The sequence below is a fragment of the Pelodiscus sinensis genome, chromosome 1 (genome assembly GCF_049634645.1).
Source record: "Pelodiscus sinensis isolate JC-2024 chromosome 1, ASM4963464v1, whole genome shotgun sequence".
NCBI lineage: Eukaryota > Metazoa > Chordata > Testudines > Trionychidae > Pelodiscus > Pelodiscus sinensis.
This window is the reverse complement of record NC_134711.1, coordinates 313,820,140-313,847,762: the sequence shown is the minus strand read 5'-3', so window position 1 is coordinate 313,847,762 and position 27,623 is coordinate 313,820,140. Positions and strand designations below refer to the sequence as shown.

The window sequence follows — 27,623 nt, the reverse complement described above, 5'->3', positions numbered from 1 at the left end:
ACTGGTGCTCTTCCATGATGAATAAATGAAAATTGCCCATTTTGTGCATGCCTGGAGGAATTTTGAAGTTAATAAATATTATTGTATAAAAATAAAATAAAATATCTTTGTCTTTTCAGTTAGACAAAGATAAAATTTAGTATCATATAATGTATGACTTTAGCTGCTGGGAGCAAAGTGCTAGGAGTTACCGGGGTCGAAATGAATTTGAAAACACAGCAGCAATTTTGGATTAAAGTGTATCTAAAATAAAAGAGAAAATTACTTTGCAAAATAAAGAAAAATGTTTATGATGTGAAGCTATTATGCAAGCATCTATTCAGAGTGTTGGGTGGTAAAGCTACATTACTTCAGAAATCCTGTTTTAAAAAAAAGAGTAAAAGGCCAACTGTCTTGCTGTGCATTAAGATTATACCTGCTAATCACCAATTATGTTTTAAAATTCAATAGAGTACTTGAAACACGGTCAGGCTTTAATTCATCTAAACAAACAAAAGAATTATTCTTAGATGTGTTCCTACATGTTCTTGAGTCCTTGTGTTTCCACCTGCTGTTATACACTAGCAAAAGCTGTCAAAAATTCAGCTTTCGTGAGATAATTTCAATCAGAGCAGGTCAGGATTTGTCTGGGAGACTTCCAAAAATATAAAACACACACACACATACACAGAGAAAACAAGCCCAGCTTCTGTCAGAAGCAATGTTGGTAACAGTGGGAGACATTTTCACTCTCGCTGTGTCTAGACTATATCCCTCTGTCGGCAGAAGGATGTAAATGAGGCAGTTCGAAAGTGCAAATGAAGCGGGGATTTAAATATCCCGCACGTCATTTGCATAATCTCATGGCTCTCTTTTGAAAAAGCACCATTTTGAAAGTAAAACCGTAGTTTAGACGCGGTTCTTTCGAAAATGGCAGGCTTTTTCAAAAGATCCTGTAAACCTCATTTTTTGAGGTGTACACGATCTTTTGAAAAAGCCTGCCATTTTTTAAAGAACCACATCTAGACAGCGGTTTTACTTTCAAAATGGTGCTTTTTCGAAAGAGCGCCATGACGCGATTATGCAAATGAAGCACGGGATATTTAAATCCCCGCTTCATTTGCACTTTCAAAGTGCCTCATTTACATCCCTCTGCCGACAGAGGGATGTAGTCTAAACACAGCGTCTGAGTAAATAAATACTGTCTTTGGTAAGGTGTTTGGGGCCACTCTTCACCTCTGATGCACCTAGATTGAGCGCTGAAGAATCCTGGGAATTGTAGTTCCTAGGGATTGATGGGAGTAATAGGCTACCATATGGTATATCAGGAAGGACAGCATGCATAAAAGTGGTTTCCTTGTGTGGGTGGGAGATATGGAAAGATCAGGAGCTCTTTGTCTCTCTACCAAGCAACTTGGAGGCGGATGAACAAAGTGACCTTGGCCAAAGAGGCAGCACATGGGCATGTACTTAATTTTAGGGCTAATATTCTAAGGGAGAGAAGATGGGAGCACGGGGTGGACCCTGCAGTATCTCCCTTGTGACCTAGGCAAGCACAGTGAAAGACCTGGCCTCAGCCTGACACTTGTGAATCGGACTTTCATTATACGAGAAGGGGTGAAGTTTGGATATATAAATATGAACATTATACATATAAAACAAAACACAAACCCGCAACTCCTTCTACAACAAAACTTTCTCCTCCCCACACAGTTCTCCCTGTGGGGATCAGATGAGAGAGAAAAAGCCAGGGTCACAGATGTTCGTCACCTTGTCTAATGCACTACTAGAAGGTGCTGAGATAGTGTGGTAATGAGTGAAGCATAAAAACCTAAATAGAGTAGACTAGATAGAGCTGGAGACCTATTTTCCCACATGGGAGAGGGAGATGAGATAGTGGCCATGTTACCTTGGCAACAAAATAAGTCCCCCTCATTCTTTTATCATAAAAAAAGGACCTGATCAAGACATTTTCTGCACTTGAAAAACATTTCAACATTTGAAATTTGTAATAAAAGAAGAGCAAAGGAAATTTCAGAACTATATGCAAAATATTTCCAGATATGACAGTTGACATAAACTGGGGATTGGCCTTGGAGAATCCACGTGTACCGCCCATGAAAACTTTTTCAAGTGTGCTCCCTCACTTGTTTTCAGACTTCCAATGTTGGTGGGATTCCCTGGTCCTTCTGGATCTTGGCTCACTGGATAGGCCACACAGGGCAAGTCTTGTATTGTTTTGTATCCCTGACTGACTGTGTTTCTCTTGCACAATTATGGGGGCCAGACCAGGTCAATACAAGTTATTTCCATGTGATCTCTCAACAGGAGAGAAAGACGTGATTAAGTTTCTTTGAAATCTTTGATCAAGCTGCACAAACGCATAAAGCTCCCTGTATTGGAGTTTGCAAGCAATGGCCTAGTACCATTGCTACCTTTTGTAATTCTTTAGGGTACCACTGTCTTGATCAAACCAAATATAAAACGAATATAAGTATTTCCCAGAAATGCATTTGTTTCTCTTATATCTGAACTCTTTTATACTAGTCATCTCAGAAAAGCACATTGAGGAAAAAACGGAAGACTCAGAGTATGTGTGTGTGTGTGTGTTGTGAGTGTGTGCGTGTGTACATTTTGCCAGCTATACTGCCAGTTATAATATTAACGCTATGTGTGGATCTTGGAGGCTATGTCTAGATTGCGCCCAGGGAACGCATCTACTTTTACGGAACAGTTTCCGAAAAAGTGGGTGCATTCTTTTGGAAGCACTGCATTTCTCATATGAGCAATAAGGGAGTTTCTGAAAGAGGAGGTTTTTCCCATGTTTGGCCCTGTGTAGCTGGGCCAAATGTTGGAATAGCCTGTACCGAAAAAAAAGCAGAGAAAGGTATGCAAACTGCAGTTCACAATTTGTGTATCTTTTTCCAGAAAAAGAACGCAGTGTAGACATAGTCATTGTGTGTCTCTGTGTGTATATGACATTACTCTCCAGATATCTAATATTATTGGACTCATTTCTATCTTTTATCACAATTTCATCACTGTTTTGTGCTGACCCAAAGCCCACTGGTGTCAATGGGATATTTTCATTAGTTTAAATGGGCTTTGGATCAGCCTACATCATCTATTGTAGAGATTTGTACATCTGTGCATCTGTCTGTGCATCTGTCTGTCCGTGAGTCCATTTGTTAGAAACGCCTCCAAAATGATAGGAGCTAGGACCACCAAATTAGGTAAGCAGATTCTTCTCTTCGTAATGTAAAGCATAGTCAGGGTGTGGTTGTGCCAGGACAACTGGAAGTGCTGGGAAAAGTGATTGTTTTCCATAAAATGAAAAGGAAGGGCTGTTCCAAGGGACGAGATATGAGAGTGGCCACTGGGGGCAGCAAGACTGCAGAGGAGAGCTATCCTGCAGAGTGTCTGCTTGTGGCAGCTGTACCACCAAGAGAGTGGCCAGTAGGGCTGGGGCTCTGCCATGTTGCCTGCCAGAATACTTGATACGTAGCCCCCTGCCCCAAATCTTTCCCCTCTTCATTGGCCACAGTGCTAAATGGTGGGGGGAGAGAGGAGGAGAAAAAGCCCCTGGAAACTGGGGGGAGCAGGGTTTTGGGGGAGAAAAATGCCCCTAGAGGCCAGGGGCACTGGTGGGAGAGCCTGAGACCCTCTTCACCCCCGTACCCTCACTCTCAAACACACCCCAGCCCTAACCTTCTGCCCTCCTCCCCCCACAAGGTCTCCAAGTCCTTGCCCTAACTCCTGCACTGCCCCCATCGCTAGCTCCCTGTCCTGAAGGACCCGGGCAATGCTGGGTAAGTCTTCTAGTCTACTGTCTATTTGAAAGAGTTTGTTTATCTGTCTGTTTGGTCAAGGACTCCTTCTAAATGGTAACAGCTAGGATCCCAAATTAAATATACAGCTTCCTTTTATCATGACTTAAAGCAGGGCTACTCAACACGTGGCCCACGGGCTACCTGCAGCCTGCAGCCTGTTTGTTTGCAGCCCGCGGTGCGGTTTGGATTTATGCAGGGCTCAACACGTGGCCTGTGGGTGGGATCCTTTGAACAGGGAACACGCTCCAGGCAGGGAGAATATTGAAAGACACAAGCGGACGGACTGGCTGGAACAGATGGATACAGGGTATTGGCATTTCTACCCCCAGGGAGGAGGTGCCGGGACCGCTGGGGCATTGTGTGAAAGAAGCTCTTTGCATATATTTGCATATATATTTGCATGTATATGGAACTACACTTAAGTTATGGTCCTTGGCACGTGCTAGGAGTATCATTGTGGCCCCCAGAGATTCCAAGTTGAGTAGACCTGACAACGCATGGTCCTGGGAAGTTTGTGCCAAGAAAATGGGATGTGCCTGGAATGGGATGGCTCCTTATAAACCTTGGCAGGTGAGAAAGACTAGCTGGGGACACCCTCCCCCTACCTGGGACCGCCTCAGCTCCAAGCATCCCTCCACCACAGGCACCCTTTAGGGAAGGTGGTGTGTGTGTGTGTGTGTGTGTGTGTGTGTGTGTGTGTGTGTGTGTTTAATGCAATCCCAGCGTGGTTTATTTTTTCTGGAGTCTTGTCATGTGACAACAATATTGAAAAAAATATTTTCCTCCAAATCTAAACAAGGGATTTTATTAGTACAAGTAAAACAAATTACCTGTAAAGCTATTCCCCATCTTCTCTTCCCTTTAGAACTTCTGCCTGGAACTTTCTTTAGCCCTCCATGCCACCTGGCTTCCTCCCATAGAATGTTTTTAAGGAAAAATGGTACATATAATAATCTGAAGACCCACAAATACATAACAGTTAACAAAACAAAAATCCAGTCACGTAGTATGTTACTCTTCATTTAAACAACACACAATGCTAAGCACACACACTGCTATCCTCAGACGTTGTTGGTATCAGAGTCTTCTGAAATATTATCTTTTATCATATATATAGTAGCCCAGTGTCTGTTGAGCCTGTAACGCCGAAATGCTGGCTGTTCCCTCTGGGCGGTGCTGTTGCCTGAAATGCTGGCTGTTCCCTCTGGGTAGTGCTGTTGCTGAAATGCTGGCTGTTCCCTCTGGGTGGCCCGTGTTGCATGGGGAGTGTGGGGCCCAAATGGCTACTTGCTCCCCCATGGCAGCTTTATTGAGTGGCTCAGAAGTCAGCCGAGTGCCACGGCGGGAGAGAAAGGGGGGCGGGGCTGTGATGTGTGATGTGACAGCAGCTCCAGGCCCCGCCCTCCTTCACCTTCCGCCATAGTGCTGGGCTGACTTCTGTGCCACTCAGCCAGGCTGCCACGTGGGAGCAAGTGGCGCAAGTGACCGTTTGGGAGCCACGCTCCCCATGCAGCATGAGGAGCGCAGAGCCCAAAAGGCCATTTGGGCTCTGTGGTCCCCCGAGTGAGAGGCAGGAGGGGGAGGAGAAGAGAAAGAGAGAGACAGAGAGAGAGGCAGGAGGCGGAGGAGGAGGAGGAGAAGGAGGAGAGAGAGAGAGAGAGAGACCAGAGGCTCAGGAGAGAAGACTGACATGGAGGAGAAACCTGAAAATCCTGTTGTATGATGGGCTAATTGGCTAGTTTGTATATAAATTCTTAGTAGTAAAACCAATGATTGGTATCTTACACATGCCTGGACAATGTATATAGCAACTTTCCTTCTGAGGAAACTCAGGGAACGTACACACTGCAATTGCCCCCTCCCCTTGGGTGGCCCATGTCAAATGACCTGGCTTCTTAGGGGTTGGGATGAAGGACTGTTTAACTGCAATGAAGACATTCTGGCTCATGCCCCAGCCTCAATTTTGGCTGTTAAAAATAATTACTGCACAAATGCTTGCCCATGATTTTAACCTGCTTAGCTCACCAATGTATATTTCAGTAGATTCCTCCATTCTGCCATGTCAACCTGTTGACCTCTGTGTAATTCACAAAGAAGGATCTTACACATATATCTGGATACACATGGGCTTCTCCAATAGGATTTGGCCAAAATATGTCCGTGTGTATTTAAATACCTAGGGTATTAATGTATTATATCTAAAGGTACGTTGACACTACTCCGAAATAGCTTATTTCGAAATAGCACCTCTACACTACAAGGAAGCCTCAAAATTAATTTGAGACAGGTTTCCCAAATGTGATGAAAAGTAACAGAATGGTAGTTGTGTTAATCTGATCTTGGTAAAACAAAAAAACCCCAGTCATGTAACAATTTAAAGAGTAACAAGATAGTTCATTAGCTAATGAGCTTTCGTGGGGCAGACCCACTTCTTGAGATCTGACCCACGAAAGCTCATCACCTAATAAACTATCTTATTAATCTTTAAAGTGCTACATGGCTGCTTTTTTTTTTGTTTTCCCTAATGTGGACATGCTACCTCAATTTAGAGCCCCAAGAGGCACTGGGGAGTAATTACTTTGAATGGCCAAAGGGAGGAGCTATTTCAAAATAGCAGCTGTGGAGCGTCCACACTGCAGCTATTTCAAAATAGCTATTTTGGAATAGGCATTATTCCTCATGGAATGAGGTTATACAGAAGTTGGACTAAGCTGTCATTTCAAATTTATTTCAAAATAACAGAATTACTATATAGGTGCTCGCATTGTTATTTCGAAATAACGTCAGTTATTTTGAAATAACTGTGCTATGTAGATGCACCCTGAATGAATACCCACAAACAAAATCTGAACTAAATGAATTCACTTCAGCCGTGCTCAGCATTTGAGCCCTTAAAATTTGCATACAAAAAAGTAGTCATATGGGAGGTTGTTCAGCACAAGAAGAGGATCCACAGCAAGAGGGGGTTCTCCAAACCCCCTTTCAGATCTCTGTCACACTGGTAATTAAATGCACCCTTTGCAACCAGGCCTATGCAGATATCTGCAACTACTTTGTGTGACTGCAATGAAAGAAAAAATAAATGTCAACTCTGAATCCAGCCTAGGCATTTTACAGCAGGCTAAGATTCATAGGAATTATACCTTGAGCAGGACCACAATGGCACAAAAATATTTAACTTTTCCAAAAATGTTTTTTTCCTACTTTTCTCTTTGAAATTCAAATCCCCAGTAGCTTCTCCAAATTCTGCTCCTGATTACTAGCTTGTGTTTCAACCACCAGGTATCTATCACTCAAACAAACCCACTCACAATCAATCTACAATTAAAAAAGTCATACCATTAATTGAGGTAATGTAGCCACTTGCAGTCATTTGGTGTCCTGTGCTCTGTTAACTATTATGAAACAAGTCTTCATCTTCAGCACATATACTATACCAATGGTAATGTGCTTGATTTTAGCAGGAGGAAAGATATAAACCAAATAAAACAGGAGATATGTATGGTACCTACTTTTGAAAGAAAGCCTGTACCTTACACTTTGATGATGATGTTTAATAACATTTCATGGGAAAATTTTAGCTCCCAAATTCTGTCTAGATCAGTGACTGTTTGGTTTGTGCTACATCATCCTTATCGTGGCAATCAGCTTATCTTTCTTATTTGACTTTTCAGGAAATATGCTACTACTTTGAAATTAATGAAATTGAAAAGCAAAGATAGGAAACAAGACAGAGTTTCATTAGGGAGTTCTTGCTCCCCAAAAACGTACAAAAATGATCATGTTGGGTACATTTATGTGATCCTAAGAGATGACCGTAGCTCGCCTAGACACGTGAAAAAAATTAAACCAAACAACAGTGTTTCTGGGGGGAAAATTCACAGCTGGTGATCATTTCAAAGCTGTATATGTGAGCAAGGACAAGCCTGGCTACATATACAATACTGAATAGAATTTACATCTCTGAGATGCAGCAAGTTCCAAGAACTTGAATCCCAGTGTGATAGGCTTCACTCAGCATGGCAGCACCTCCTGCTGGCTATATCGGGAATTAGCTCTTCTGGTCGTGTCTCATCACCATCATTGCTGTGCCAGAACCTACGTCACTCCTAGGATTGCAGTGTCCTCTTCATAACCCAGCTCTCCGACCTTGTCATGCTTTATTTTCTCCCTTTCCAGGGAACTTTATAATAATTAATTAATCAGTCCTAAAAACACAACTGTTAGGTACTGCAGATAAAATCCCCTTTCAACTGATGAAGAATATGAGGCAGAAGAGGTTAAATGTCACAGCAAATGGGGGCTAAGCTGGGGATACAACCCAAATCACTTGGCTTCCAATCAGATGCTAGAAACAGAAGATGACACTCTCCCTAACTTAAAATAAAACTCCTGAAATACATTTTAATATTTGCTGGCTTGGGTTTAGAAATGTCTCTACCATGTTGATAACTCAGATATTGCAATGCACTGCTAATGCATTGGCTCTCACATTTGGCGTTGCAGATGCTTTGTGAGTGGGTGGCTGCACAGTTGTTGGTTGTAGCTACAATCCTGCCTCCACAAAAGAAAAAACAATCACCTTGCTTGTAATGAGGCCCTACCAGAATGGAGTGGGGAACAGTAGCAGGTCATTCTGCCTCTTGCAAAATGCAGGACAATGTAGCACTTTAAAGACTAACAAGATGGTTTATTAGGTGATGAGCTTTCGTGGGCCAGACCCACTTCCTCCCACTTCTGGCCCACGAAAGCTCATCACCTAATAAACCATCTTGTTAGTCTTTAAAGTGCTACATTGTCCTGCATTTTGCTTCAGCTACCCCAGACTAACACGGCTACATCTCTATCACTATTCTGCCTCTTGTGTTTTATAATCTCAGTGGGAGGGATAGCTCAGCAGTGTGAGCATTGGCCTGTGAGTTCAATCCTTGAGGGGGCCATTTAGGGAGCTGGGGTAAATCTGTCAGGGATGGTACTTGGCACTGGCAGAGGACTGGACTTGACCTCGCAAGGTCCCTTCTAGTTCTATGAAATAGGTATATCTGTATTTATTTAAATATTTTTACCCCACCTTTCTATTTGAAATATTCAAGGAAGCTTACAAAAAAAAACCACAATACAAATATATATAAAAATTTAAAATATGGGTATGTCTACACTACCCCGCTAGTTCGAACTAGCGGGGTAATGTAGGCATACCGCACTTGCAAATGAAGCCCGGGATTTGAATTTCCCGGGCTTCATTTGCATAAGCGGGGAGCCGCCATTTTTAAAACCCCGCTGGTTCGAACCCCGTGCAGCGCAGCTACACGGGGCACGAACTAGGTAGTTCGAACTAGGCTTCCTAGTTCGAACTACCGTTACTCCTCGTGGAATGAGGAGTAACGGTAGTTCAAACTAGGAAGCCTAGTTCGAACTACCTAGTTCGTGCCCCGTGTAGCCGTGCTGCATGGGGTTCGAACCAGCAGGGTTTTAAAAATGGCGGCTCCCCGCTTATGCAAATGAAGCCCGGGAAATTCAAATCCCGGGCTTCATTTGCAAGTGCGGTATGCCTACATTACCCTCCAAGTTCGAACTAGGAGGGTAGTGTAGACATACCCCCAGAGACACCAGAGGGACATAACCAGCTAAAAACATATAGAGAGGCAGAACACACACATACAAACTCAAACAATAATATAAGCATGAATAAAAAGGGTGGCTTTAGCCTGACACCGAAACAATGCTAGCATTGGCGCATGCTAATATCCCGAGGAAGAGCATATATCAGCAAAGATTGTGGCTGTCACACAGGTGGTGAGGTAGGAGCTGCTCCCACACACACTAGCAAACCAACATTCTCCATTTGGAACTCTATTGGTTCATCTCTTCTGTGGATCAGCACAAAGAAACTGCAGCCAAGCACACTGGTAGATTACACTGCTCTGTCCGCACTGCTGTTCCTCATTTCTAACCCACTCTCCCTGCACTGTGGTCACATAGGGTACATCTATGCTGCAATGCTATTTTGGGATACTGGAGAATCCCAAAATAGCTATTTCATTTCTTCACAGTAAGCCCATTATTTCAGGTTCGCTATTCCAACATCCCTGTGAACCTCGTTCTACAAGGAGTAAGGGACGTTTCAAAATAGCGCTTTATTTCAAAATTTGGTGCAGTGCAGACAGCGCCAAATGATGAGATACGCTATTTCAAAATAGCATCGAAATAAGATGCACAATTTGCATAGCTAAAATTGAGGATCTTATTTCAAATTATGGTGCGGTGTAGATGCACCCATAAATATGGGATGTACATAGTTGGTAGTCCTTAGTTGCCCCTTTCACTGCAACTGAGCACAGGGCAAGGAAGCAAATAAATGAAGCTGCAACTCAACAGCACCTCTTTCCCCCTACATCAGTGGCACCAGTCCTCAGCTTTACCAGGTGCTACTGTAACCCATGCCCCACCTCGTGTTATTTTCTGTCCCAGGTAGTGGTCCATGCACTAAGCTCCAGAGGTGCCAGGTTCAGTTCCACCTGATAGTGTTACAAGATTCAACACTTTTGAGAAAGCATTGAAGAGTCATATCCCAGGTCATTTAAACCCCGAATTCCCAGAAATGGTCCAAGATAAACTGCCACCCATTAGTTAGTATATAACTATATTCACATCATGCAACAATGTAAGCATTTTAAAGAGTGCTTGAAATGTTTTAAAATAGCTTTTCTGACAATTACTAGATAATAATTGTAGTACCTACAGATGCAGTAATGTCCCTTTAGATAGTTTGGGAGACCTCTATTACAGTTGTGTATATTTAGTAAACATGGTTATTCAAGAGTCAGCTGTGCCCCCTTGGTTTCTGCATGTTGTTTTTTGTCATGGAAAGAGTAAAAAACACAGTACTACCTTTATCGGTGTAATCCTCCCTGTGCTTTCATTTTTCTTCTGCTGGTTATGGAAACTGTAAACATGCAACATAAAAACAATGTAGAAAATCAGCATCAGAGATGGAGAATTCAGAACACTATTCATGCTTCTTTGTTATAATATGTGTGTAACCTACACACCTATTGGGTGTGGATCACAGTCTCATGAAGTGGCACTTAGACCACTTACAGTGAGAGAAAAGAATGAATGAGTTCTATAGCCTAAGCTGAGGGCTAACTGGTTTTATAGCTGAAGCTGTAAAAACTCATACACTAAGCTCCAGTGCATAAATTTCAAATTCCCCTGTTGGTGGTTATAAGTGGGGCCTCATCTGTGATTTCAACAGGGTCTCTGAAGCTGGGGATGTGACTCCTTTTCTTTCCCTGGGCATGTCTGCACAGCAGGGCTAAAGTCAGAATAAGCTACACAACTTGAGCTACATCAATTGCATAGCTTAAGTTGAAATAGCTTATTTCGGCTTTTGGCACTGTCTACACAGCAGGAAGTCGAAAGAAGAACACTCTTCCTTTGAGTTCCCTTATTCCTTGTGAAATGAGGGTTGCAGGAGTCAGAGTAAGAAGTCCTCCAGCTTGACATTATTTTGAAATGAATGCTGGCAGAATAGAGGCACATTATGTTATCATTATTCCAAATAATGCTGCTGAGTATATATAGCGCATGAATGCTAGAAACTACCCTTTCCTTCCCCAATACAAGCTGCGTGTCTCACACTATCAGTTGATTCTGGGAGGGGTAGGCCTTTAAGTAAAGTTTTGGTAGTGCTGATTAGCTGAATTCCTGGGATAAGGGCTTCTCAAGAGACCTAAATACGTTTTTAATGAGTGACTGGTTTCAAACAGTTTGGAGGCTGCTCGGTCACTGCCAATCCTTCTCTTGATTTTTTTCCTCATTTCTGGGCATTTCTATTATTATTGCTATTTATTATTTACATTGAGCTAATCTCTATGAACAGCTGCATTGTGCTAGGTATTCTGCAAACATTTAACAAATAATATTTTCCCTGCCTCTGCTCTGCTCATCACAGAAACAAAAATACAACACACCTCTTCCATTGTCACATTTTTTAGACTTAAAAAATAAACGTCACAATGTAAAACCATGTAGGTGACAAATTAGGTTCCTGTTTTTGAAAATCCTGGGCCATTTTTTAAAAAATGTGGATGTCCTAAGTTAGCACTTTATGTATGCTTGGGTTCCAAGGTGAAGACTGCCTCTAGCTTCAACTGTCTTCCACCAGAGCCACAGGTGTGCAACACTTGTGAGGTTTCCAGCATCTAAATATGAATTTACACCTTCATTTAGAAGGGCAATGTAGATTAGTGGATGTCGCATTGCTTCGGAACTCAGGACTCCTGTGGTATTTTCTCATCTCTTCCAGTGGATGGTCTTGGGCATGCCACTGTCCTGCTGTTACTCAGTTTCTCCTTTCTGATTTTTTTAGTATTGCCAGTGAAACCCCGCTCTGCTTCAAAAAGGCCCATGGACTCCACTGGGTTTTGGATGAACATTTATTCAACAATGACTGTGTGGGGAAATGTGACTCAGCAACAGCTTGCATACAGCTCTGACTTTAAATGGTATTTGATTTGCCCACTTTTCTCTCTTTGGGATATTGCTGTGGAAATAGTCTTGATTACTTTATGTTCTTGCAAAAAAGGTACTAGCTTAGCTAATCAATGTTAAACAGGATATTTTCCCCTCCACAAACACTATTGATTACATAATTACTGAAATTTGTTTATTTATTTAAGGCAGTGCTGGCTTTGCCACTATTCAAATCTTCACCACTAACGCTATTCTCATTTGCATCATGGATTGCAGCAACTCACTCTTTTAAACCCCTCTTGCAAACTACCACTTTTCCAGCAGGCTATACAAAATTCAGCTCTGAGAAATATGTCCAAGGCTTGCCCCAGATGTCAGGGAGCCCTGGTCTATCTTAGGGAGTTATTTCGAAATAACCCTCCTTATTTCGAAATAATAGGAGGGGCATCCACACAAACAAGCCCATTTTTTGAAATCATGGGCTGGTTATTTCGAAATCTGTACTCCTGCTTTCCTTGGGGAATAATGCTTATTTCAAAATAGTTATTTTGGGAGTTATTATTTTGAAATACAGGCAGTCCCCGGGTTACGTACAAGATAGGGACTATAGGTTTGTTCTTAAGTTGAATTTGTATGTAAGTCGGAACTGGTACATATTGTAGGGGAAACTCTAGCCAAACATTTCTCCAGAGCTCAGTTTTATTCTCCCACACCTCACTTCCCTCAGTCCTTTATTCTCAAGCTGAGGTGTCTGCTGAGAAAAGCCACTCTGCATCTCCCTGGTCTGCTGGGGGGGGGGGGGGGGGCGCTAGCTTCGCGTCTCCCTGGTCTGCTGGGGGGAAGCAGCTAGTGCGGGGTTGCTTCACCCCGTTTGTAAGTAGGGATCCGATGTAAGTCGGATCCATGTAACCCGGGGACTGCTTGTACGTTATTTCAAAATAATTTCCTAGTGTAGACACGCCTGGAGATACAAGAGAGAGAAAGAGAGAGAGAGAGAGAGAGAGAGAGATGATATATCAGAATAGAAAAAACAGAGCCCCAGTTCTGTTAATATAAAGGAACTGATAATTAATCCCAGGCTCATTATTAAGAAAGCAGTTGGCAATATAAAAAGAAAAATATTTCCCCATCACAAAAGTATGGGGTCTGAACTGAATCCTATGAAACTTTGAACTTCTGCATTCCCAAACCTGTCCATGCTGGCTGACATTTTCATAGTTCCAGGAGAAGGGAACTGATACAGAAGATGATAGGTGCAGAGAAAGTGTGTGTGTATGTGTGTGTATGCACATATGCACTTTAGAGGAGGAATTTTTCCAAGGGCTAATACCAATCCTACAGAGCACTCTTGTATATCAGAACAAAAACTTTAGGCAGAAGGTGTCAGAGTGATGCATTCACTGTGCTTTAACGTTGCTGAGCAGACAGATACTGCATTTTCAGTGGGAACATTTTCAGGGTGTGAAGATTCCAGGCTAAATAAAAATGGAAGGATTCTGCAGAACCACAAGTGCAATGTAGAGTCAAGTTATTTTTGTGGGTGGTGTGTGATGTAACAAGCAACATGAGGTTGCATACTCTAATTCCCAATGATTTGCATTGTGGTTGTGCCTAAGGACATCAGCCAGGTGGGGGCTCCATTGTATAAACATATAGTAAGTGACAGTCTTTGTCCCATACAAGCTAAAGGATAAAACAGGCAAAAGAAGCAAATCAGGTGTAAAGAAAAGTTGACAAAAGTAAGACTCATTGCCAATCAGCAGCAGTAATCACATCTCCCCACTTGACCCACTGTATCGGATTTCTCTGAGCATTACAATGGAGGTGAGTTGTATGAATCACTTGATGGTAAATAAGATGGTAGCTTTAGTCTAATTTGTACTGGAAGCAATGATAAGCAAAAGAATCAGTCTACCATAACACTATAGCATTGTTTCAAGGTAACACTTAAAATTACACATGCCACCACACAGGGAAAACAAGTTATACTGATAATACAGCCAATGAAACACCAATAAAGGGAAGACAGAGAAAGCAAATTTATTTCATTTGCTAAAGCTTTTACCACCAAGAAAAGACAAACTCAAGTTGTTTCTTGCTTGGCATCTTGCCTTATAAGTAAGCCTGTTTATACACAGCCTCAGATTTCTAACTTCAATCTACTTCAAAAGCAAATGACGTCCAAAAATATCCTCCCATTTAAACAGATTGTACGTATGTGGGTGCATGCACACATGATTTATGCAGAAAAATCTGTAAAAATATTCTAGTTAATCAAAAGTCTAATTTACATACATTTTTGGGACATTGTAATGAATGATTAACACAACACATCACTATTCAGAGAGAATAATGACTAAGGCTTTTTAAAAATCTTGAATGGGGTTGGATAAATGACATAGGAAGTTGCTTACTCCACTATGATTTATAAGTTTAACTCTCTGAAAACTTGATGGTTTTCTACAATAGAGTCTCTTAAAATAACTTTCTAAACTGAATTTCACTGGAAAAAAATCATCATAGATCTTTCTTTACTCATCTTTGAAATCGTCAATAAAATCTGATTAGAATCCCCTTTTTTTTAAAAAAAAAATCTATTTCTATTTTTTCCCCAAAGAAACCATAATCAGCATTGTTGCTCTAACAATGACTATTGTTGGTGACATAGTTAGCGGAGAAGTGAAATGCATGTCTTTTTTGAAAATCCTAAAGTTTAGGCAAAACTTCAGCAACAATCATCTTGTGCATGCTACTGCATCACACGGGGAAACAAAATCCAAGAGACTCTCAAATTACTTTCTTGAAATTCTCTTTATAATTTATCTGTGATCTGTAAAAGCAGATGAATGTTAGAATTCCTCATAATTTATTTAGTTATTTTAATGTAATTATATATTTGTATTTCTCTATAATCTTAGAGCATGAGAGATTCCAAGAGTTGTTCCTTCTCTGCTTTCTCTGCCTCCAAGATCTTCAAAACAACTGGAACACACCTCGATTGCCAATTTCATGTCTCCTACCAGTGGAAATGTTTGCCACTAGCCTTCCTGAGAGGAAATCACCTCATATATTATTCACATGCAGGAACTTTACATCAAGAAAACCATATTTCATGGCAATGAATTACTTTTGCCTGTTTCCCTGATTGTGATCCAGTCAATTATCAGTTTGCACAGGCTGATAGTCCAGACAAATGAGCACAGGAGACAAAGGAGAAACCACTCACCACCCAGATTAAGAATGGTCATCTGGTGAGGAGGGGAACAAATTTCCATCAGCCCATTTGCAAAATGGCTTGCTTATGATAGTTCTTTAGTAGTTCTGGGCATTACTCATTGCTTGTCCCTTGCTACCTGACTACTCCCACTGGGTCATATTGTGCCTTTTGACAGACTTGTTTTACCACTCCTGGTGATCCAACTACAATTCCCTCTTTGATTCCTTCTGAGGGATGATTAATGTGCTGGGTGGTCTAAGACAACCACAAACTACAAGGTTCCCGTCACCTCCTCAATTGCACTGGCCACAGTATTGCAATGGATGAGGCTCCCCCATTGCCAACCACACATTCAGAATGAGGTGTAAGTTCATTTGTACACACCTGGCCTCAAAGCCCACGTATAAATGTTCTCTCTGCCCTTTACTCCCAGGCATGAATTTGTGGTTCAAGTCACAGTCCGGCCCACAGCACCTGCACACAGGTTAGAGTTGCAGAACCAGGTCCAAATGATACATTGCAAGCACTTATCAATTTCAGAGTCACTTCCTTTAACTCAAATAACTAAATATCAGAACACTTCATAAAAGGGGTGTGCTCTGCATCAGTTTGCAAGAGAATTTTAGGTTGAAATCATTTTCCTTTTCCTTACCCATTCAATTCCAAAATGTAAATATATTACTTCTTGGAAAACACAACTGATGCCAGTGTAAACTCCTCACCTTCAATGCCACTGAATAGCCAGTTATGTCACCAGTAGATCCACTGAGGTCAGAGGAATGACCTGGTGAAAATGTTATTACTCAATGGAAGTAAGAACTTCACCATTGACCCTTTATGTACACATGCATTTAAGACAACACTTCAATCACAGAATCATAGAACGATAGAGCTGGAAGAGACCTCAGAAGGTCATCAAGTCCAGCCCCCTGCTCTAGGCAGGACCAATCCCAACTAAATCAACCCAGCCAGGGCTTTGTCAAGCCAAGGCTTAAACACCTCTAAGGATGGAGACTCCACTACTTCCCTAGGTAACCCATTCCAGTGCTTCACTACCCTCCTAGTGAAATAGTTTTTCCTAATATCCAACCTGGACCTCTCTCACCACAACTTAAGACCATTGCTCCTTGTTCTGCCAAATGTCACTACTGAGAACAGCCTCTCTCCATCCTCTTTGGAACCTCCCTTCAGGAAGTTGAAGGCTGCTATCAAATCCCCCCTCACTCTTCGCTTCTGCAGAATAAACAGACCCAACTCCCTCAGCCTTCCCTCATAAGTCATATGCTCCAGCCCCCTATTCATTTTGGTTGTCCTCTGCTGGACCCTCTCCAATGCATCCACATCCTTTTTGTGGTGGGGGCCCCAGAACTGGACACAATACTCCAGATGTGGCCTCACCAAAGTGCACTAGTAGTAGCATTGCTGTGGATTTCTTTCATGTCAGATGAACAGAGTTTATTCTTCAGTCCAATCTCGTGTTGGGGTCAGATTCTGATAGCTTTACTAAAGCTGGACCACACTGTACTTCACAAGTATTGCCACTCAACCCAACGGAGATACCCAGGGAGAAAGGAACTGCTTGAGCAGAGTAAGGCCCTCAGAATCTGACCCTCTAATGATCCATGGAGCAGCCCGAGGAGACAACTACATAATGGCCTAGAATCACAGGACCTAAAAGAAAATGTTCTTAATTAATTAATTGCCAGATTGCAACAATCTTTCTCACACTGTGAATGTAGTACCTTACATGACCTCTCATTTTAATGAGCTATGTCAAGTACTACTCATTCTGAAGAAGAGTTCAAATCTGGATAGTAATGCAAGCAGAAAAAATATTTATAGAAAGAGAAGCAACATTGCCAGGCTGAGAAATGGATTAATATCTATAACAGGGAACAGGAAAAACTTTATGAGGATCCTCCACTCCCATGCCTAAAGCTACTATTTTAGGGAAAGGGAGAACTAATCTGAACAAGGAATAATGTCAGCTCAGGTAACTAGGACAAACTGAACCAGGCCGAAAAGGAAAGTTGGTCTACAGTGGACTCTGTTTTACAGTGTCCTTATCACATGCAAAGTGTAAAGCCCACAGATCACCATCAGGTCTGGTCAAGGGGCAGCCTTCAGAGATGTGAGACGTTGTCTTTGGCCACAGTCGGATCTGGAACCATCTCTTTCACATCTTTGCAGATGTGAAGGCTAGTTACACCTTGACCTGACCCCTCTGAAAGCAGTTCCAAGGGCCCATGACACCCATGACAAATCACAGCCAGTCTCCCCTTCCTCCCCCAGTTTGGGTAGTTATAAGAGACTGGTTTCTTATGTCAGCTGCAGACTTCAGAGAGAAATACAGGCAGACAAACAACTGCTTTGATGACAAACATGCTTTTGCAGGGGCTGAAGAGGTATACGTGTAGTGGTAGGCTTGGGTTTGCTCTGATTTGCTTAACCATTCTGGTTTTAGCATCCTCATGATGGATGTGTGGAGAAGTAAAAAGTGCTTAACATGGGGAACCACAATACAGGTGTGGCTCAAATTGTTCAATTTAAAATGCACACGGTTCAATAGATGCACAGGAGGCCTAATCAAATGTCACCTCGAAATATGAACTTGTGGAACTGGGGTAAATTCTCTGTTTTGCCACAGACTTCCTGTGTGACTTAGGGCAAGTCGTTTAGGTGATTTTTATCATGCAAACTCAAGCAGAACTAGTGCAAGTCTGTGCTGGGACTCATACCTCCCAGCTACAGTGCAGATATAGCCTGACAGTCTTTGCACATCATCTTCTTATCTATAAAATGGGGATATCAATCCTTTCTGACCTCTTTGGGTTGTTGTGGTAACTAATTAAAGACTGGGAGGGACTCATGTGCTATAGTGATGGCAGCCACAGAAGTAGCTAAGAGAGACAGAAGAGCCAAGACTCATAATGGGGGTGCATACACTCAGAGCCAGTTACCATTGCTTGTGCATCAGTTTCTATAACGGGTTTCAGAAGTTGACCGGCAGGTTTCACCGAATGGTCGCATGAATGCTCATTATCACCACCAGATGGCTCATTTGCTGAAAGCTTATGGGAGGGTGCAGTGGTAGCGATCCTTGTGTCTGTGACTGCTTGGGAATGGAACACCACACGGGGGTGTGAATAGAAACAAACTAGAGAAAGTAGAGTGAAGTCACAAATATATGTGCAGTTACATCACCTGTAAAGACAAGACTGTTGCTAAACCACAGTCATAGTGTGCCTTGGTATTGCACAAGTAACATTCCAGGTCCACGGTAGCTTGATTACCTGTAAAAGCCATTTCAGGCTGGAGATATTCAAACAGTGCAGTGGCACTCTCTTTATCCCCAAATGTGAAGTGTTGTTGGTTATAGTTCTATTCTATATAAACCTTCTGGTTCTATTTTGGGTCACATGTTCTTGGGTAAATGCACAGGAAATACTCTGATAGCCCTGACTAAAGACTTGCAACAAGCACCAAAGAAAGGGCTAACGGAAACGGGGAAAGCTCTGTTCAAGGCAGACAGCATGTCCTAAAACCTACATTTGTATGGCCTTTGTAGGAAAAAAGCACCACGCTGAAATAATATTAAAGTAAGACCAATTGAGCAGGACACTCATAGTCATGCATCCAGTATATTTCTACAAAAAGTCTTGCCATCTGGATCCTCCATCTCTGCAATATTAAAGCTGTGTGGCATTTCCTTTGCTTTTATTCTCATTTACAGCTCTCACTCATGAGAGTGCTGACAGCTGTGTACAGTACCTCATTGTTACAGATTGCTTTGAATCTAAGGCTATTTGGGAAAGCCTGCTACAGTGAGTAAGCAAATTACTATCTTTCAAAAAACGTCACCTGTTTATATTTCACTATTTTAATATTTTTTCCCCTTGGTACTTGAAGGAGTGATCACACAATTGTTGGCATGCTGTATAAGTACACAAAGCTCAGATAGAATCCTCCTCTTTTACTCCCACTTATACTCATGAAAGGTGTGCAGGTTGGAAACTGTATCCATTGTCTATCTCATTAGAAAACTGTCCTGGATGAATTCTTTGACATCTTATGAGTTTTTTTTAAAACCCTACACTTCACTTTCCCTATCAGAGATCACAAGACTTAATAGCTGAGCATACCTCTGCATAAAGTACTTAAAAACACTAGGGGGCTTGGTGACTATAGAACTCTGCTACCCTGTCACACTTAGCAGATGTGTTTGAGTCTCTCCAACTCTGATTTGCATAGTGATTCAGAATATAAATGCAACAACACTGGCACTTTTTGCATGACTGACAACTCTGCTGCAAAGACACATGGAGATGAGCTAGCCAAGAGATTGAACTGAATTACCTTTCACCTCCACACAAGTCAAGATTGAGGTCAAGGACCTCCAGCATGGAGCTAACATTGCACACAGAGCCTGACTTATAGCGAAGCAAAAGGGAAGACGCTACGCATCTTAGAGTGAACAAAATGGAAATATCTGTCTCTCCTGGCTTAGGGTCAGGGAGTAAATAAAAGATTATTGCTCTCAGATTCCTCCTACTTCTGCCAACTGCACACACATAGATGTTCTCTCCCAATATGTTGGCAGTATTGGATATTACAGGTCCTAATACTTACACTGAAATAGAGTCTAAGCTGTAAAAATACAGGGCCAGATCCACACCTAGTGGAAATCAGCGCTGCTCCACTGAAACTGGTGGATCTACCTAAATTCATATTCACTGAGAATCTGGTCCACATACTCCATGTTTGCTGTTGTTTACACCTGTGCACATCTGCAGTGTCCTCTCCACTAACTTCAGAGGAGTGACTGTGGATTCACACCTCTGTGATGAAGAACAGAATCGGGCCCACTGGACTTTAAAAAAATGCAAATAATATACATATTTAAATTCACATTTTGATTGTACTCACTGAAAGTCAAAGATTATAGCTATAGAAGAATACACCAGATTGTTTGCCTGTTACACAGTAGTAAATTACTTAAAATATCAAGACCAATGAAAGCAACAAAATGTGTCTTTTCCCTTTGCTTCTCCCTGGAAATGAGATACAAAGTGACAGGCTTTAGTGCTGAAACAGCTTCTACAGCTGTGAAAAGCACAGCAGGATGGCTGGGCTGACCTTGCCACTGGTGAATGGCTACCGTCCAGCTCTGGTAAGGACAGATTCCCAAAGATGTGCCCCAGTTATCAGAAAGCCTAAATCTGCTAAGAGCATGCACAGATAGGCTCCTACTGAACATGTTTCCAAATAAGATTGCTTGTGAGATATAAGCACTTTCCAGCCACTCATGGCTTCCACATACTGTTTAGGTTTTTAAGGAAATACCCTTAACTACCATCAAAGAGTTTTCTCCTTTACCAGTGTTTTAGAAGAAAGTATACAAGATGATTCCTGTTAGCTTGTTTCATTCTGTTGCATAGATACCATGGTGGATAGCGTGCCTGTTAATGGAATACATTGTTAATAATAAAAGAAGTCATTGAGTTCTATACACAATTTGGAATACTTAACTTTTCAGTCTACAAATAGATACACAAACACACCCACACACTTATCCGCCTTGTGTATTCTCAAGCCAATACAATTTCTTTATTCTAGGCTAGGACAACTCACTTGCATCTATAGTTTTTATAAATAATAGGCATAGGAGTTTTCTTAATATTTAAAGTAATATTAATCAAAGTCTAATATATGCAATTATGAATAGTTTTCTTTTTTCCTTGATAATATTCTCATGTAAGTTTACTTTGATTGCAAGCTACAGAGATGATACCAAATTCACATTAAAAACATTGTCTGTTTCTGAATAACCTCATAGTAAACTATGCTTTGACACAAGGAGGAGATATTGGAGCTCTATGGACATACTGTAATATATCTTCCATGACAGTGAAAGATCCTGAAATGTCCAAAATGTACTTGCGTTGCATTATGAGGGACCTGTTTAGCAAAAAAATCCACAAGTATAATCAACAAATCAAGTTTCTTGCAAGCAGATAAAAGGTGCAGTCTGCTAGTTCAAGACAACAAAACAATATTCTATGCTTATCACATCTCAGCTGTCATAATTTCCTCTCTCTGAGGTTCAACAACCTTTGAAAGTCATAAATTGTTATAAAATCTTGGGATCAGAAAGCTGAGCAATTACTGTTTAGTGGTTTTTTTTCAATTGCTACATTCATAGAAACTCACAATGATAGCAAACTTCTTGGCTTTGGCTAAGTTTTACTAACTAGATTTATACCTGTAAAACTATAAAGATGAGTTCTCCCTGGTTCTCTCACCTTTCCTTTTAGAAATGCTAAGCCTGTTTTAGTCCACAACCTGATCAAAGTTAGCTAAAAGGTATACAAACACATATGCAAATTGCAGCTCACATTGATAAGCATGGATAATTTTTAATAAACACATCAATTAAAAAGCAGTGTTGTGAGACCACAGTTAGGGAGGCTCTGACAGGAAATGTTGCTTTGATATTAACACTGGCATTCTGTTCGTCTATGTTACGATCTGCAGGCTGAGTTATCATCTGCTTTGAAACTTTTAATCCAGTCATATTTATTTTGTCATTCAACAACACGACCTACTCAATTTACTGAGTGAAAGATTCCTGCCATGTATTTGTAATGCTATGGTTTGCTAAAGCTCTTCCCGAGCAGCCCACAATAGAAAACTGCATGGAACAGGAATATCTGCAAGCCAGATTCATAGATGGAAATATTCAGCAAAAGATTTAAGGTAAAGAAGACTGCAACGTACCTTCAGCAGTGTGCTCCCTCCTTCCAAGACAGACAGTTTTCTGGAAGAGTGTACACTATTGATGGGACTAAGAAGGTGATCGTAAATGGGCTACTAATAAGTAGATTCATGACACCAGATGTGACAGCAGGGTGTCACTAGGTCCTTTTCAAACTTGCCTTCAGGGCTGTCTCCAAGTTCCTCCAGCCAGAATTAGACAGTTGCTGCTAGTACTAGAGCTGAGAAGCAGGGGTGCTTTTTCTGCAGTTGCTAATGCTCCACTTTCAGGGAAAGCGCAGAAGTATGTGTGTGCCTGCACTAACTGCACACACTCATCAGCCTGCTACAAGCAGGGAGATGTGATATGCATACCGAAAGAGCTTGTGCAGGGAGGAGTGCTCCCAGAGCAGACTCTGGCCTATTCTGCTGGTAATTACACCCTATTGACCTTGCTGGTATAGATTACTGCTGGATAATGCATCAATAAGTCTATCAATCAATAGGAAAGGCATCGGCGAGGCTTCATTAGAAAAAAAAGCAACCAAGCAGATTCTACCCTTTAGAACAACAAACTTTTCTGGCAGCTGCTTGACATTTCTCCCTCGTTAATGGTTCCATTATAAATATGATGTCCAGGGTCTGTGTGTGCATCAGTCACCTAAAAGAGGATTTATTAGACCCATGTCAGAAGGCAGTCCTCAACCAGGTTCTGCATGTGAATTATTAGTAGTATAGTAACACCTAGGGTGTGTCTAGACTACAGGGTTTTGTCAACAAAAGTAGACTATTGTCAACAAAACTATACCTGTGTCCACACTCAGCAGTTTGGTTGACGTATGTAAACCTCATTCTACGAGGAATAACGCCTTTGTTGACATAGTTCTGTCGACAAAAGAGCAGTGTGGATGCAGGGGAAAAGTTTTGTTGACATAAAAGGCCTCCAGGAAGAACCCCTGGTGGACACTCCTGCCATAGCTTGCAACTCTATTGTTCCTGCCCGTAGCCATCTTTAAAAGGCACAGGCACCCAGGATTAGCACTCTGGCAGCAAGTGAGCTCCAGAGCAGACCAGGACTGTGCAGCTCGGTTTTGGGTGAGCCATGTCTTAGGGAGAAGCCCCCCAAGACCTATCTGGCCCATCCAGGGACTCATCCTCCCGGGAACCCGGGGCATGAAGCGCCGGGCACCCTTCTGGTCACTGCTGGAGATTAAAGCTCTTTGGGAGCTGTGAACTGAGGAGGAGGAGGCACTGCAGCTCCCACAGGCCAGGCATAGGAATGTGGACATCTACAATAGATTGGCAGATGGCCTGGCCAGGAAAGGCCACCACCCCTGCACAGCACCACAAGTCCGAGCCAGGCACCCAGACACACTCTTGTGAATACTTTGAGGACCTGGACAGGATCCTGCGGGCAGGGGAATCCCTGCCTCCTGAGAGGCTCGTGGAGTCCGGGCTGGAGACCCCGGTTCTACAGCGGCCGGAACACCTACTGGGGGACCAGGGGCAGGAAGATGAGGAGGAAGACGACACCCAAAGCACCCACGAGCCAGGCACCCAGACTCAGGAGGCCTCCCAGACCACCTCGGACACTGGGGAGGGAACAACAGGTGAGTGCTGTGAGGGTCCAACACACACAGGGCAGGGCAGGGCAGGCGGGAGCAAAGGGGATGGTGCAGTGCTGTGACATGTTATGCTGAGCACGGCCCATGGGGAAGAAGGGGGCACACCCATGGATGGCTTCCCTCAGGGAAGGCCATGCTACCCTCCTGCACCCACACGGCTGCTAGGCACCGCTTGTTCCTGCAGGCAAGGATGCCACATTCAGGCATGGGCTGGAGATGCTAGGATTACCTCACAGCTGCAGGCCTCTCAGTACTCTGTGGGAACCCCAACCGTGGCCCGACACTTCTCTGTGCTGCTCAGCCATGGGGGATGCGTGAGGGGGCACATGACAGTGGCCTGCACACCGCCTAGGGTCCAGGGAGGCTGGGGCTGCAGGCCAGGCTGCACCATGCCTTACTGAGACGCACATGAGCAGCCTCTGACCCTAGCACCGGCACTGCCTGATGAGAAGGATGAGGGCATGCCCTCCCAGGAAAAGGGTGAGCATGAATGATTGATGACTTTTCCCTCTTGTCCTCCATAGCCAGACCAGCTGACCGGGGGGGACCTCACCTGCCCCACCACCCAGACGGCCGCAGGGCACCCGTAGGCACTGGCACAGCTACTTATAGCTGGTGCGCCAGCACGTTGGAGTCCTGCAAGGGATGAAGGACTCAATGGAAAGGAGGCTGGAGGCAGAGGCCTAGTAGCGCCGGCAGTTGCTGCACGAATTCGTCCAGCAGTGCAGGGACATTTGCACTGCCATCTGGGAGGCCATGGCCCTCCCTGGTCCTTTGCTGCCTGGTCCTGCTCCTCCTCCTCAGCCTGCCCCATCCTCTGCCCCTGCCATCCCAGCCCAAGCCCCAGCCCCACCTCCTGCCCAACCCCCTTCTGTGGCATCCCGCACATGCAGCCAGGTGCGACAAGGCCTCTGGAGCCAAACTACCAGGAGCTCTGCCTCAAGGCAGCCCCCTCAGCCCTGAGCCTCCCTCCCCCCTTCCAAGTTCACATTTCCCCTTCCCACCAGTGACACAAACTGAGGGATGCACTTTTTTTTTCAAAGCACTTTATTTTCTAAGACAGACATTTTTATTTTTCTCTGAAGCAAAGAGTTATTTATTTTCATTTGTTCAAAAACCAACAGTTAAATAAAGTGTAAAGGAGTTTTCAGCATCACCTGTCTCTGTTCTCAGTGATTGGGGACTGAGTAGAATGGGTGAATGTGGGGCTGGGGTTGCAGGAAGGAAGGCACTGGGGGCATGGGGCACTTCCACATGTGGAAGGCCCTGGGGACAATCAGGGGCCTCCCTGTGAGAATTTCTCCCTTGGGGCTTCCTGAATGTGCAGGCCCAGCTGGTGGGCTTGCCGGGTGGCAGCTGTCTGGGGCTGCCCAAACTGCCTCCCCTCCATCTCCATCTGTGTCCTCCACGTAAGGAGGAAGGCCTCCCCTTTCCTCTCTATGAGGTTGTGCAGCACGCAGCATGCTGCAACCACATCAGGGATGTTGTGTTCCCCCATATCCAGCCGTGTCAGCAGGCACCTAAACCTGCCCTTCAAACAGCCGAAGGTGCGCTCCACCTGGAAGTGAGCCCTATTGAGGTGGGAGTTGAACAGTTTCCTGCTCACATCCAGGTGGCCGGTGTAGGGCTTCATGAGCCAGGGCATGAGAGGGTAGGCCACGTCGGCCACTATGCACGTAGGCATCTGCACATCCCCGACTGCCAAGTTCCTCTCTGGGAAGAATGCCTCAGCCTACGCCTGCGGTACAGGTATGAGTTCCTGAATACACGGGCATCGTGTGCCCAGCCTGACCACCCGACACAAACATCAGTGAACTGTCCTCTGTGGTCAACCAGAGCCTGCAGCACCATAGAGAAGTAGCTCTTCCTATTGATGTACTGTGCTGCTCGATGGGGCAGGACACAGATGGGGATGTGGGTCCCGTCCAGTGCTCCACCGCAGTTTAGGAACCCCAGCCCTGCAAATCCAGCCAGGATGGTCTGCAGGTCTCGGAGGGTATGTCTACACTACCACACTAGTTCGAACGAGGGTGGTAATGTAGGCAACCGGAGTTGCAAATGAAGCCCGGGATTTGAATTTCCCGGGCTTCATTTGCATCTCGCCGGGTGCCACCATTTTTAAATGTCCGCTAGTGCAGACTCTGTGCCACGTGTAGCCGCGCGGCACGGAGTCCGCACTAGCGGACATTTAAAAATGGCGGCGCCCGGCTTTATGCAAATGAAGCCTGGGAAATTCAAATCCCGGGCTTCATTTGCAACTCCAGTTGCCTACATTACCACCCTAGTTCGAACTAGGGTGGTAGTGTAGACATACCCTGAGGCAGATGGTCCTGTAGAGCAGCTCCGCATTGATGGCCGTCACCACCTGCAGAATGGGACAAATAGAAACACACAGAACAGGACATTAGAGGGGTTGGTTCACCTGATGAGAAGTTCTCCTCCCCTCCCTATGAGACCTCAACAGTGCCCCCCCCTGACAATACCTTCCCCACCTCCCGCCCCCGCACCATGGCAGGGTGAGACTGTGAGGGCTTCTACCTCTGCCATCCCATTCCCAATTCCCTGTGCTTGGTCCTGACTGCCCTCCTGGACTGTCCCCTGTTAGTGACTTTCCTCCATCAAGACGGCCCCGACGGTAGACTTCCCCACTCCAAACTGATGTCCCACGGAACGGTAGCTGTCAGGGGTGTCCGACAAAACAAGGCAACCAAAGCCAGGGAAACTGCAGCAGCTTTGCTTTCCCTGTAAAGGTTGGCAAGCTAGAAGCAGGAGCAGAGGAACAGCTATCCAGGAGTATCCCTTTAAGCGCCTTCTTCTGTCCACAGAGCGTCCCACAGTCTGGACACTCTTATGTTGACAAAGCCGATCACTTTGTCGACAAAGCAATGTAGTCTGGACGCTCTATGTCGACATAAGTTTTGTTGACAGATTCTGTCGACAAAACTTACATTGACGTAAGCCTGTAGTCTAGACATACCCCTAGTGGCCCCAACCAAGGGAGGGGCTCTACTGTGCTCGGTGCAGGATATACATCTAGTAAGAGACAGAGTTTATGGTACAATAGAGAGGACAGACAAAAGAAGAATTATTGTTCAGGTGAGAAACTGAGGCACGCCAAGGTTAAGTAACTTGATGATAGCATCTCTGGCAGAGCTGGAAACTAAGGGTATGTCTAGACTACCGCGTTTTGTCGACGGAAGTTTTGTCGACGGAAGTTTTGTCGACAGATACTGTCGACAAAACTTCCATCGACAAAGAGCGTCCAGACACATTGAGTTCTGTCGACAAAGCAAGCTGCTTTGTTGACAGAACTCCGTAGTCTGGACGCAACGTTACAGGCAATAACACCTTCTGTCGACAGAGTTCTGTCGACAGAAGGTGTTATGCCTCGTAAAATGAGGTATACCAGCGTCGACAAAACTGCTGAGTTCTGTCGACGTTATGTCGACAGAACTCAGCGGTAGTGTAGACGCTGGTATAGTTTTGTCGACAAAAGTCCACTTTTGTCGACAAAACTAGGTAGTCTAGACACACCCTAAGCTTAGTCCTCTCCAACTCCCAGTCCAGTACTCTAAGTTCATCCTCTGTAGACATGTCACTTCCCTACCAAATAGCTGTCTCTCTCCAAATACCCCCATGTAACTACTGATTTTTGTCCTGTTATGAACAATCATAGATCTATTCATATTTAATGGAACGTCAGAGCAGGAGAACATTGTAAGGTCCAGGAAATTGCCTTTG

At 43.8% G+C, this 27,623-nt stretch overlaps 1 long non-coding RNA gene across 1 annotated transcript in view; it reads right to left on the bottom strand.

The window, feature by feature from the left end:
* LOC142827162 (uncharacterized) overlaps nt 1-22,566 on the bottom strand; it is a 531,561-nt gene extending 508,995 nt beyond the window's left edge. The window contains exon 1 of the long non-coding RNA XR_012901630.1: nt 22,282-22,566. This is a non-coding gene — a long non-coding RNA (uncharacterized LOC142827162). The remainder of the gene's footprint in view (nt 1-22,281) is intronic.
* Between the last annotated feature and the right edge of the window lie 5,057 nt (nt 22,567-27,623).